Here is a 10,188-nt window from a genome sequence, read left to right on the forward strand (position 1 = left end):
ATATAATTTCAAACTCCCATTCTTCTCTTTTCGCTATTTCGTTCTATACTTTATTTATCATTTTGATCACCCAGAACGAATTTCTCTTTAACGATAGAAATATTATAGTAAGACGTTAGTAGATATATTAATAGTAATTCTGGCCCGTTGCATAAAAGTTACTACTATGGTAATACCATGGTAACAACGCTCGCCAGCCAGTCAGAATCAAGGATTTCAGGGAAGTATTGGATGGCAGAGATACCGTTATAGTAACCTTTATACAAGGGGGCACAAGTTAGTTTTCCTACTTACGGTATGTGACATGATTTCATATAAGTATGAATACAATTAGATTATAATGTATCGACGGATATGGTGTTAAAGTACTCTATCCCTGCGGGAAAGCACACAATGTCCCATAGTGCGTTCACATAGTAGATCATTGTGAAAATATTATTCAGACTGTTGAAATGCTCAAATCAACTAAATTTCATTATTTTATGAGCGTGTGAATCACATACATACTGTAGTCTACCAAACTGTAAACATGTTTTGACCAGCCAGTTTCTACCTTCTCAGCAGCATAGAAAACAGTATGAAAAGCATAAAAATGTCATGAAAGCATTTTTATCATGTCAAAAAGTAAAGTACTATCTATAAGAGAACATAGCGTTCAGCGCCGGTAGGCCTATCTCAAGAAATAAAAGTTTATTGCTTTCATGGGAACGTTTTTTACGCCGATATCTCCAAATAATGAAATGCTTTGCTTTTCATGAAAATATTTACACTTGAGTATTATATTCAAAATTTCGATACATTATAAAACAAAACAAAAATTATATCATCGATTTGCCTCATCGGCGGGTCACGTGATTAAAAAAAAATTAAAGGGATGGTTTGGGCTGAAAATATCAATATCTATGTAAATAGAGTAAAATTCACAAAGCAAAATGCTGAAAATTTCATCCAAATCGGATAAAAAATAACAAAGTTATTGAATTCTAGCCTTTATCAATATTTTGTGAAAACATCGTCATGAATATTCATTAGGTGGGCTGATGATATCACATCCCCACTTTCCTTTTTCTTATGTTATTACATGAAATCATAAATGTTTCATTTTTTCATACATGTGTAAATGGTGTGTCTCCACTGTGATGAAATAAGTTGCGGCAATAAATAACTAATGCATTTATTTAATCAGTTGTCAATCCAATTGTTTTAGTTCTTGGTAGAAAAATTTGAAGTAACTTAATTTCATATAATAAAATACAAAAGAACAAGTGGGGATATGATACCATCAGCTCAGCTAATGAATATTCATAACAAGGGCGAAAACATCTCTCCAAAAGTCGGGGGACCAGTGGCTAGACAATTTGACAAGCAAAAAAAAGAAGGGAAAAAAAAGGGTAATCACCCCCAAAAGTAGCGTAATCTAATCCAAAATGCATGTTTTATTTCGATTTTTAATGATGCAATTCTATTCACAAAAAAAGTAGGGGGACATTTGATATCGTGTCCCCCTACTATTTTGGGTAGGGGGGGGGGGGCGCGTCCTGTCCCCCTGGGGTTTCCGCAAATGATTCATAAAGACGTGTCTAGAACTGTTATACCGAAATAATGCAAATCTTTAAAATTCAATAAATTTGTTATTTGTTATCCGATTTTGATCAAATTTTCAGCATTTCGTTTGATGAATTTTACTCTTTTTATTGAGATATAAATATTCCAGCCCAGACCATCCCTTTAAGAGAGCAAAAGGGTAGGCCGGAAGGCCAATACTAAGTCGGGAAAGAAACTGGAATAAAATGCCTCCTACACTGATTTTGGCTTTCAGCTGCTGACAGTGTTATGATGTAATTCTTTTAGCTCGCACACAGCAAAAACTGTGGGGTTAACCAGTGTACATAGAGGACCACATCAGTTATTTTACACCGGTTTTAAATTGGTGGTGCTAGTTTTACACCTATAGGTGTTATTACAACACCTTTGGTTGTTACATTTACACTCTTTGGTGTTATGTTCAATCTTTAGGGTGTAATTTTAACACCTCAGGGTGTGGTCCTCTATTAACACCAATTGGTGTCAGTTTTAACACCGCAATTTTTACAGTGTGCTGCATGACAGTGATATGATGCAGTTCTAATAGATAACAAAAGCATAATGAACTTTATCATAATTTCGTGTCCGCTGTTTCGCTATTCTGTCTATTTCTGTCCCTGGCAGCTTGCCTGTTATCTGCTTTTATGACGTCATCATATGAGGGAGGGGGCGAAGGAGTTCCTGGATCCTGACTCGTCAGTGCATATCCCGGGCCGTTTGCATTTTGAAAACAAAAGGGGGAAGGCTCATTTCCCGTATAGAGAGGCGGTGCTGAAAAATCGTCCGGCCGGATACCCGGTGATGGTGGCGAATATATAGTTTCAACATGAAGTATTCGGGCTCGGTTCGGATTCCTAGCACCAGTTGCACCGGACTGGCCCGTTTCATTGTTCTCTCCGTTTGAATCGGTATTGTTTCTGAGCTTTTTACTCCACGTTGCACAGCAGCATACGATTAAAAGAAGTGCTAAAATGATAAAAACCCACAGGTAGTCACCTTGAAAGAGAAAGGCAGAGAAATCGAGGGTAAGAAAACATTTAAAATGAAAATCATTATACATGTATAATTATATACATATTCCTGTAGGCCTACCGTTTAAAATACACAGGCCCATCTTTGGTTTATCCAATTTATCAAAATCAAAGAAAGGATCGCAAGTGTATACACAATTTATTGAAAGGAAACAAGCCCATGTCATGAAATAATACATTAAATGAAGGGCAACAAATGTGCATGACAGAAAAAAAGAAGACACAATGTATAAAAAACAGTTTTTTGCGTTGTCATGCTTTATTTTTGTTGTTGTTGATTATTATTATTGTTAAAATCATTTATATATTTTTGTTTATGCTATTTTATATTGTTTCAATAAAACACATAAAAAAGAACGTTTTGCAAAAATCATAACAAAATATTAAAAAATCAAGTTTTGTGCATAAAAAAAAAACATGAGCGAGTACGTATTTCAAAAAAGTGTTCTTGACCCGTTTCCGGAGTACAAAGAATACAGAGAGGTGTGAAATAAACTTGTTTCGAATCAAACATTTAAATGTTTAAATTTACAATTCATGTATAATCCAATTGAACCTTTTGCCCGCTTCAAGCTGCCTATGGAAAGAAACAGACCAGATCAATGGCAGATTTGTAATATTGTGAATGATTGTAATTGACTTTGAGACATAAGATGATACGGATGGATATGCAGTCGTGTGAGTAGCCACATTCCAAAGTTCACGAGGGTCATGTTGCTGAAAAAGTTGTAAATATATCAAGCGCAAGTCCCTAATATTCGCATTTAATCGGTTGAAAGTCGAGCAGCGTTTGATTTCTTGACTTACGTTCGATCGCAACCCTTTTTGCAAACGGCCCCAGATAACAAATCTACTACATACCATTAAAATAATGAAGATCAAAATAATAATAATAATAAAGAATTACTTACCAAGGTTAACCATTTTGACTTCTCTGCTATCAGATGTTCATTCATTGACCTAAAGAAGAGGATAGAGAATATAGGTTGAAAATTGTGGAATTTTTGAAATGTGATTCAAACGTTTAAGACGACAAGATTATAGAACTTAAAGATAAATTCAAGGGGTTCCACACTCCAAATACACTGTGAATACACTGTGAACACCATGTGAGATACACATTTAACACACTACATGAGACACACGGCAAACATATTTTGAGGCACACTGTGAACACATTGTGAATAAAGTGTTAACACACTGTGAATACACTGTGAACACACTGTGATACACAAACAGAACACACTGTAATACACAAACAGAACACCCTGTAATACACTAACAGAACACACTGTGATCAACAAACAGAACACACTGTAAACACATGGTGAACACAATGTGGAAACACTGTGGGACACACTATGAACACACAGTGAATACACTGTGAACACACTGTGAACTCACCGTTAGACACACAGCTAGTGAACACACTGAACACACTGTGAACACGTGTGATACATATTGCGGGACACTGTGTTCCTTCCAGAAGGATTAGCAAAAGACTTGATATTACCAATAACATCCGTGTACTATCAATGGTAGATAAACATGATAAACAAAACGGTTACAATGATGTTGCGAATCGCATGGATTAGACTAAATGTGATCTATTTGCCATCCGAAAAAATATAAATAAAATAAGGAAGAGTACTTTAGATAATGTTTAGTAGGTAATGCTCATTGCAGTTTAAGTCATCCTTAATTACACATTTTGGTTTCCCTTCGTCAACTTCTGGGCATCCGCCTAATCATCTACAAATGCATCCTGCTCAATATAGGCCTCTGTCCAGGTTTAGACATTCACAATTAAAGGGTAAGTTCACCCTGAGAAAAAAAAATATTGTAAAAAATAGCAGAAGAAAATGATTACAAATAATGCCGAAGGTTTGAGGGAAAATCCATCAAAGAATAAAACAGTTATGTAATAATTTGATTTGTGACGTCACATGCGAGCAGCTTTCCTACATATCGAATGCCAAAAAAAATCAATGAAATGTCATTTTCTCAGAAAATTTATTTACAATTTATTCCACACCCGTTTCTAAAGAGAAAACAAAAATAAGTCATCACGAACCATTAAAAAATTGATGACTTATTGTGCATTTTACATTACATAAATATATGGGGCAGCTGCTCCTAATAACTTTCTTAATCTTCAATGTATTTTCCTCAAACCTTCAACAATTTTTTTTAGTGGATCCCCTCATTTCCATTTCCATTTATGCTCTATTTAATTATACTGCTGTTTTTTACGAAGTAAGAATGCCCTTCTGTAAAATTGTATTTGATTTGTATTGTTTTATATTACTTTGTATTATGTTTTGAATGGAAATGAAATAAAAGAATTGAATTGAATTAAAAATTGAATTTAATTAGCATTATCAACAATATTTCAATTATTTTTTCATGCTATTTTTACAACAAACATTTCTTCAGGGTGAACTTTCCCTTTAAGTCAGGTGCATTGAACAGGACTTAGGAGACACATTTTACACAAGAGGAATTGTTTTGACTGTAAGTCTATGGCATCATAAACATTAATTCAATTATCAGCCTAAGAAAGTTACTCGTTTTTTTTGTTTAGCACTGTTTAGGAAATAAAGCCAAAAATCGGGATAAAATTAAATCATTTTGCGATAACATGCCAAAAACTTTTCCATTTCAGCTTTCTTGAAAGAATGGCCTCACACTGGAAAGTGGGATTCAAGATCACCAGCGGAGTATTATAGGAAAATTGATTTTACTATCACGATCCGGAAAAGGGAGATTTTTAAACTCTATATAAACCCAACAACTATATGGAACACCCTGTCGATGGATATAAGAAGCTCTCCAGCACTGACTATCTTCGAATAAAAATTGAAAAAAAAAGCCCGGCCAATTGATGTGTACATGTAGAATCAAATTATGTTACAAAATATCTAAACAAGGGCAGCTGAGTAAAATAATGCACAGCCATACGAATTTATGATTAGTATTACTATGTTTATTAGGTTGAAATCCGATCAAAACAAACCAAATAAGAACTTGAAAGCTCTCGTAAAGCATAAACTATATTTAAAAAAAATGTATTCTCATTACCATTTCTTTTTCATTAGAATTTTATCCATATACTAGCGACAATTGAATGAATATATGAATAAGGAAACAAAACAAAATGAAATAAGCCTGAATGGCTGTATTGTAAATAGGCTACTGGAACAATCAAACAAAAGTTAAAATCAGAACAAAGAAAACCTGGCAATGTTGAATGCTGTAACTGCATGAGAAAGTTAAAACTCTTGTAAAGCGTCCAATATATAAAAACATATAGGCCTATATTCTGTCTTTTTCTTTGTTCTGCATCAGATTTTTTTTCATTTCGACTTTCCTCCCAACAAATATGTGCATAATATCCTCATAACTATATGACGATTAAATGAAGATAAAATTTATTTAGCAAACAAGGCAAAATGATAGCAGAGGCATGGATGACTGTTCCGTATACAGTATTGCATCATTGAATCCAGACAGGGCTGCACGAAGACTACGAAATTTCAGCCCACCAGCATAAGTTAATGAAAAGGGAGTTGACATGGCTCAATGAAGCCTTGCAATCAAAATTCCTACCTTTGCAAATTACATATGTATAATACTATACGCCAATGAGGACGAAAGCTTATGGAATGCAATGCTAATATGGCGTGCACTGAGAAGTCTCTCAAATTATATTCATTATATATTTCATTTTATTTTATTCAAATATTTTTATGCAGGGTAACAATATACAGAACTGAGGATGATTTACCTAGCATTCATGTGACGAATAAAGATCATAATTATTTAGGGTATATTTAGGTTAAGTTGGGATAGTCACAAAAGGTGAGGTATTATACAATTTTAAATAAATTTGCCCTTAAACCTTTTTTTGTTTAAAAAGGAAGACAAGCTAATGAATCGACGTGAAATCAGTGGCGCTTGTTACGATCGAGTACGTACAGTCGATACCCCCACATGTACCCTACGTACACATACAAACAAAATAAAAAGATAAAATGCTAATACCAAACAACACAATATGAAAGCAATTAAAGGTCCTTTCATATATAAATCTGATATATGTATTTCATTTTAAAACCATGCCGTTGTAACAATCATATTAAAATCATATAAAAATCATACAATCAGTGTGTTATAGACACATAGAACAATAAGTGAATATATATGCGGGTTATTATCATGCTTACCATGTAATACTATTCCTAGAGATTAGTAAGGCAACATTGTATAGCACAACCATTGTGGTGCGGTAAGAAAAGCGAAATAATGCTCAATTCGCTTGTCATCGTGGTCATTAAAGCCAGAAGTCATAAACTTGCTTTGCCCTGTAAAAATGCGATATATGATGACCATTACGATCATAAAAAACACCAAATACAGTGGTACTCCTGCAGAATTGAGCTCTAATTATTTCCCTGTCTAGGCCTGTGTATAGGCTAAAGGATATTTTCTTTTCGTACTTTGTACCCTGACATGCTCCAAAAGTTACGAAATCAGCTCCATAATCAGAGGAACAAACAAAAGACCCACGTACACCGGTGCACCGCGGCGTGGAGGTATAACACCCCGGGTTCACAGAATTGCACTAAAGCACATGTTTACCTAAACTGAAAACGCAAAATTTAGTTTTAATCTATTGTTCTCAATGAATGCATGTTAACGATACTCTTATATAGAAACCCGATATTTTTTTAATTTCAAAATTGATTAACTGGGTTTAAGATTGGATTCTACCTTGATCACCATCATCCTAATTAATCTTCATCATTATAAAATTATGAACAACAACATTTCCAATCTGCTTTGTAAATGTATGTATTAATTTAATGAGTTTTATTCCGGGGGTTTTCTTTTTTTTCAAGCAATCTGCTTATAGTGACAATCCTTCTCCTGCAAACTGTAAATGTTAAATTTTCTTTGTTGGTAGTAGATCATATTTGTTTAGAATGACTTTTTTATTTTTCTTTATGATTCATAGCAAAATCCATTACCGATATATTATGTTTGTTACATTATGAAAATTGCATTGTATATGAATGTTATGAATGCAGAAGAAAAAAATCAAATCAAATCAAATCAAGACCCAATATCTGCCTGTATGGTACTTTGACTTGGCTTTCTTCGCTTTCTATCTCCCTCACCTATATCCTCCTCCTTTTTCAAAACTTGTAAAATCAAAGATGGGGTTGTCGTCCCCTGGTCAGCGTAGCTTCACCACTTTAGCTAGTTTGGTATCAATATTACCTTGAGGATATCCAGCCGGCTTCCGCCTGTGTAGATTTAAGAAAGAAAGTTTTGTGATTCATCACAATTTTTATCATCCTACAATACGAAAAAATTCATATTAATCAATAATTTCTTCCATTGTTCCAAATAGTTATCCTTGTTGGAACAAGGTTTTTACCTTCTCTCTCTCCTCGCTCTCTTTCAATATATTTTTTTCGATTGTGATTAATTAAAAAAGATCAGAAAGGGGTGGTCGTACCTCCGCCAGTTGCATATCTCCCGCAAAACATATACATACAATGACGATAAATGAATAATTGTAAGTGACTATGTTTCAGGGGCGGATCCATAATTTTCCAAGGGGGGGGGGGGTTGTACTGTACAGTTTTGACAAGCAAAGAAAAGGGTCTTTTGACTTGCAAGTGAAGGTCATCTTGTTCTCGGGAAAAATTTGACAAGCAACAAAAAAGCTCCTCAATTGCGTATGCATGGCATATTCCCCTAACAAATATGTGTTTTTGTCGCTCTCGAGGGGGGGGGGACACGTGTCGGATGTGCCCCTACCTGGATTTACAACTGTTGTGTTTGTTTGTTGTATATTTAAGAATATGAAGATCATTTATTGTGGGCGACCAAAGGTTATTGTGCTCGCTCAAAGAGAGAGAGGGGTGGGGGAGAGACTGTTATACAGATATTGTTTGCTCATTATGGAATGTTTCTGGCTTTTTAATGGTGGATTATATACAACGGACTATTCAATTTATTATCTTATGACAGCTACGAGTAGTTAAATAATTGAAATAAAATAGAAAAGGAAATTGATTTTTATTTCACCTTAAACATGAACTGTTAAAAGAAAGAAAGTTACTGCAATTATATTATTTACTTGACTTCCGTAAAAAAACCCTATATTTTCCGAATTCCAAGAATCAACTTATAAAGGGAATAAGAGGAACTGCAGTTTAAAGGAAATACTGGAATTAAGAGAGGTGAAACATGAAAAAGAATGGAAATGTAATATTCATGTAGTTTGAAGTTTTATTGTGAAATACAGTTAATGTTGCTTTATGGCGTGTGTGTGTATTTTAGTTTTGTCAGACGTGTATCAATCAGATATGATTATTTACGTCTGGGACCGACCTTTAGCGTCACCATCCGAAAGACGTGACCAGGGCTCGAACCTCGAACCTCTGCATCAATTTGTAACTTCCCCACAGCTTGGATTACAGGCGCACGCCACAACGCCCAGTTCAAAGTTCAAAGGCGCCAGACGTCAGGTGCATGTGTGTATCTTTGGTGTGTATGAGTGAGATGGGCGTGTGCGTGCTTTTGCGTGTGTGCGATGTGTGGTCGTGTGGGTGTGTGCTGTGTGTAGGGTTTCATCAAAATCGGGCGTTCATAGCTATTGTACAGGTACGCGGAGGTGCCGTGGTGGCATGTTCCCCCGCCCCTCGCTTAATACGCTTATGAAAGTCCGAAGTTCGATTCAAGGCAGGCAAACTTTGAACAATGCATTATACATTGCTCGTAAGAATATTATACCGCAGTCGTTGTGTATGTATATATGTCTGACTAGAATGTATCAAGAAATATCAAGGCCCAAATACCGTATGGGATGAGGTCTTCAGCCCCGGCCCCAAATAGTTTCAAAAAACGTGTTAAAAAGTATAAAAACACATCTGATTTTTTTTAATGTTCAGCCCCCTCCCGACAATCAAAACCATTCCGTATCCCCTGAATATAATCATACATGCACAGAAAGCCAGCAACCAATCTGACCATTTTAACAAGTCTGCTTTAGAGTGAATTAATTAAGAACTGTACGCCAGAGGTGTGGGCCATTCTTTACCTTTCTTGCATGAGGGCAGCAGCGAGCAAATTTATTTTTTCAGCACCCTTATACCAACGATACGAAGAAATAAGTATTATGAATAAGACATGTTTTCTTCGTTTGTTTGATACACTTCCATCCGAATCACCAAAAATTTCGGCCAGTGGTTTTTCTTCTTTTTTTATTCTTTATTCCCTATGTGTCGTTTCCTTTTTGATTAATGCCAGTTTAAGCTTTTATCTCTCTCTCTCTGAACCCCTTTTATGTCTATCTATGCACTCTAAAAAAGCTTACCCAATAATGGGTAAAAAAGGAACATGACTGTAGGCCTATGCTATAGCTGGGTAAAATTATACCAAATACTTTGTAAATTATACGGAATGTTGCGTTGAGATTTACCCTTTTAACTTGCATTTTGCCCATTATTGGGGGGGGGATTACACATGGCTGTTACCTTTCTACACAATATAGGGTAAA

The 10,188-nt window shown here is 35.2% G+C and overlaps 1 long non-coding RNA gene across 2 annotated transcripts; it reads right to left on the minus strand.

Moving 5' to 3' along the window:
• Positions 1-2,021: 2,021 nt before the first annotated feature.
• LOC121430968 lies at positions 2,022-7,138 on the minus strand. 2 transcript variants are annotated; one of them, XR_005972083.1, is made up of 4 exons: positions 6,842-7,138; positions 4,020-4,144; positions 3,527-3,575; positions 2,022-2,580 (listed from the first exon to the last, which is right to left on the minus strand). It is a non-coding gene; the product is annotated as an uncharacterized LOC121430968 (long non-coding RNA). The 2 variants fall into 2 exon arrangements; XR_005972084.1 differs by lacking the exon at positions 4,020-4,144 and having other exon boundaries at positions 6,842-7,136.
• Between the last annotated feature and the right edge of the window lie 3,050 nt (positions 7,139-10,188).

This window comes from Lytechinus variegatus, chromosome 17 (assembly GCF_018143015.1).
Source record: "Lytechinus variegatus isolate NC3 chromosome 17, Lvar_3.0, whole genome shotgun sequence".
Lineage (NCBI taxonomy): Eukaryota > Metazoa > Echinodermata > Echinoidea > Temnopleuroida > Toxopneustidae > Lytechinus > Lytechinus variegatus.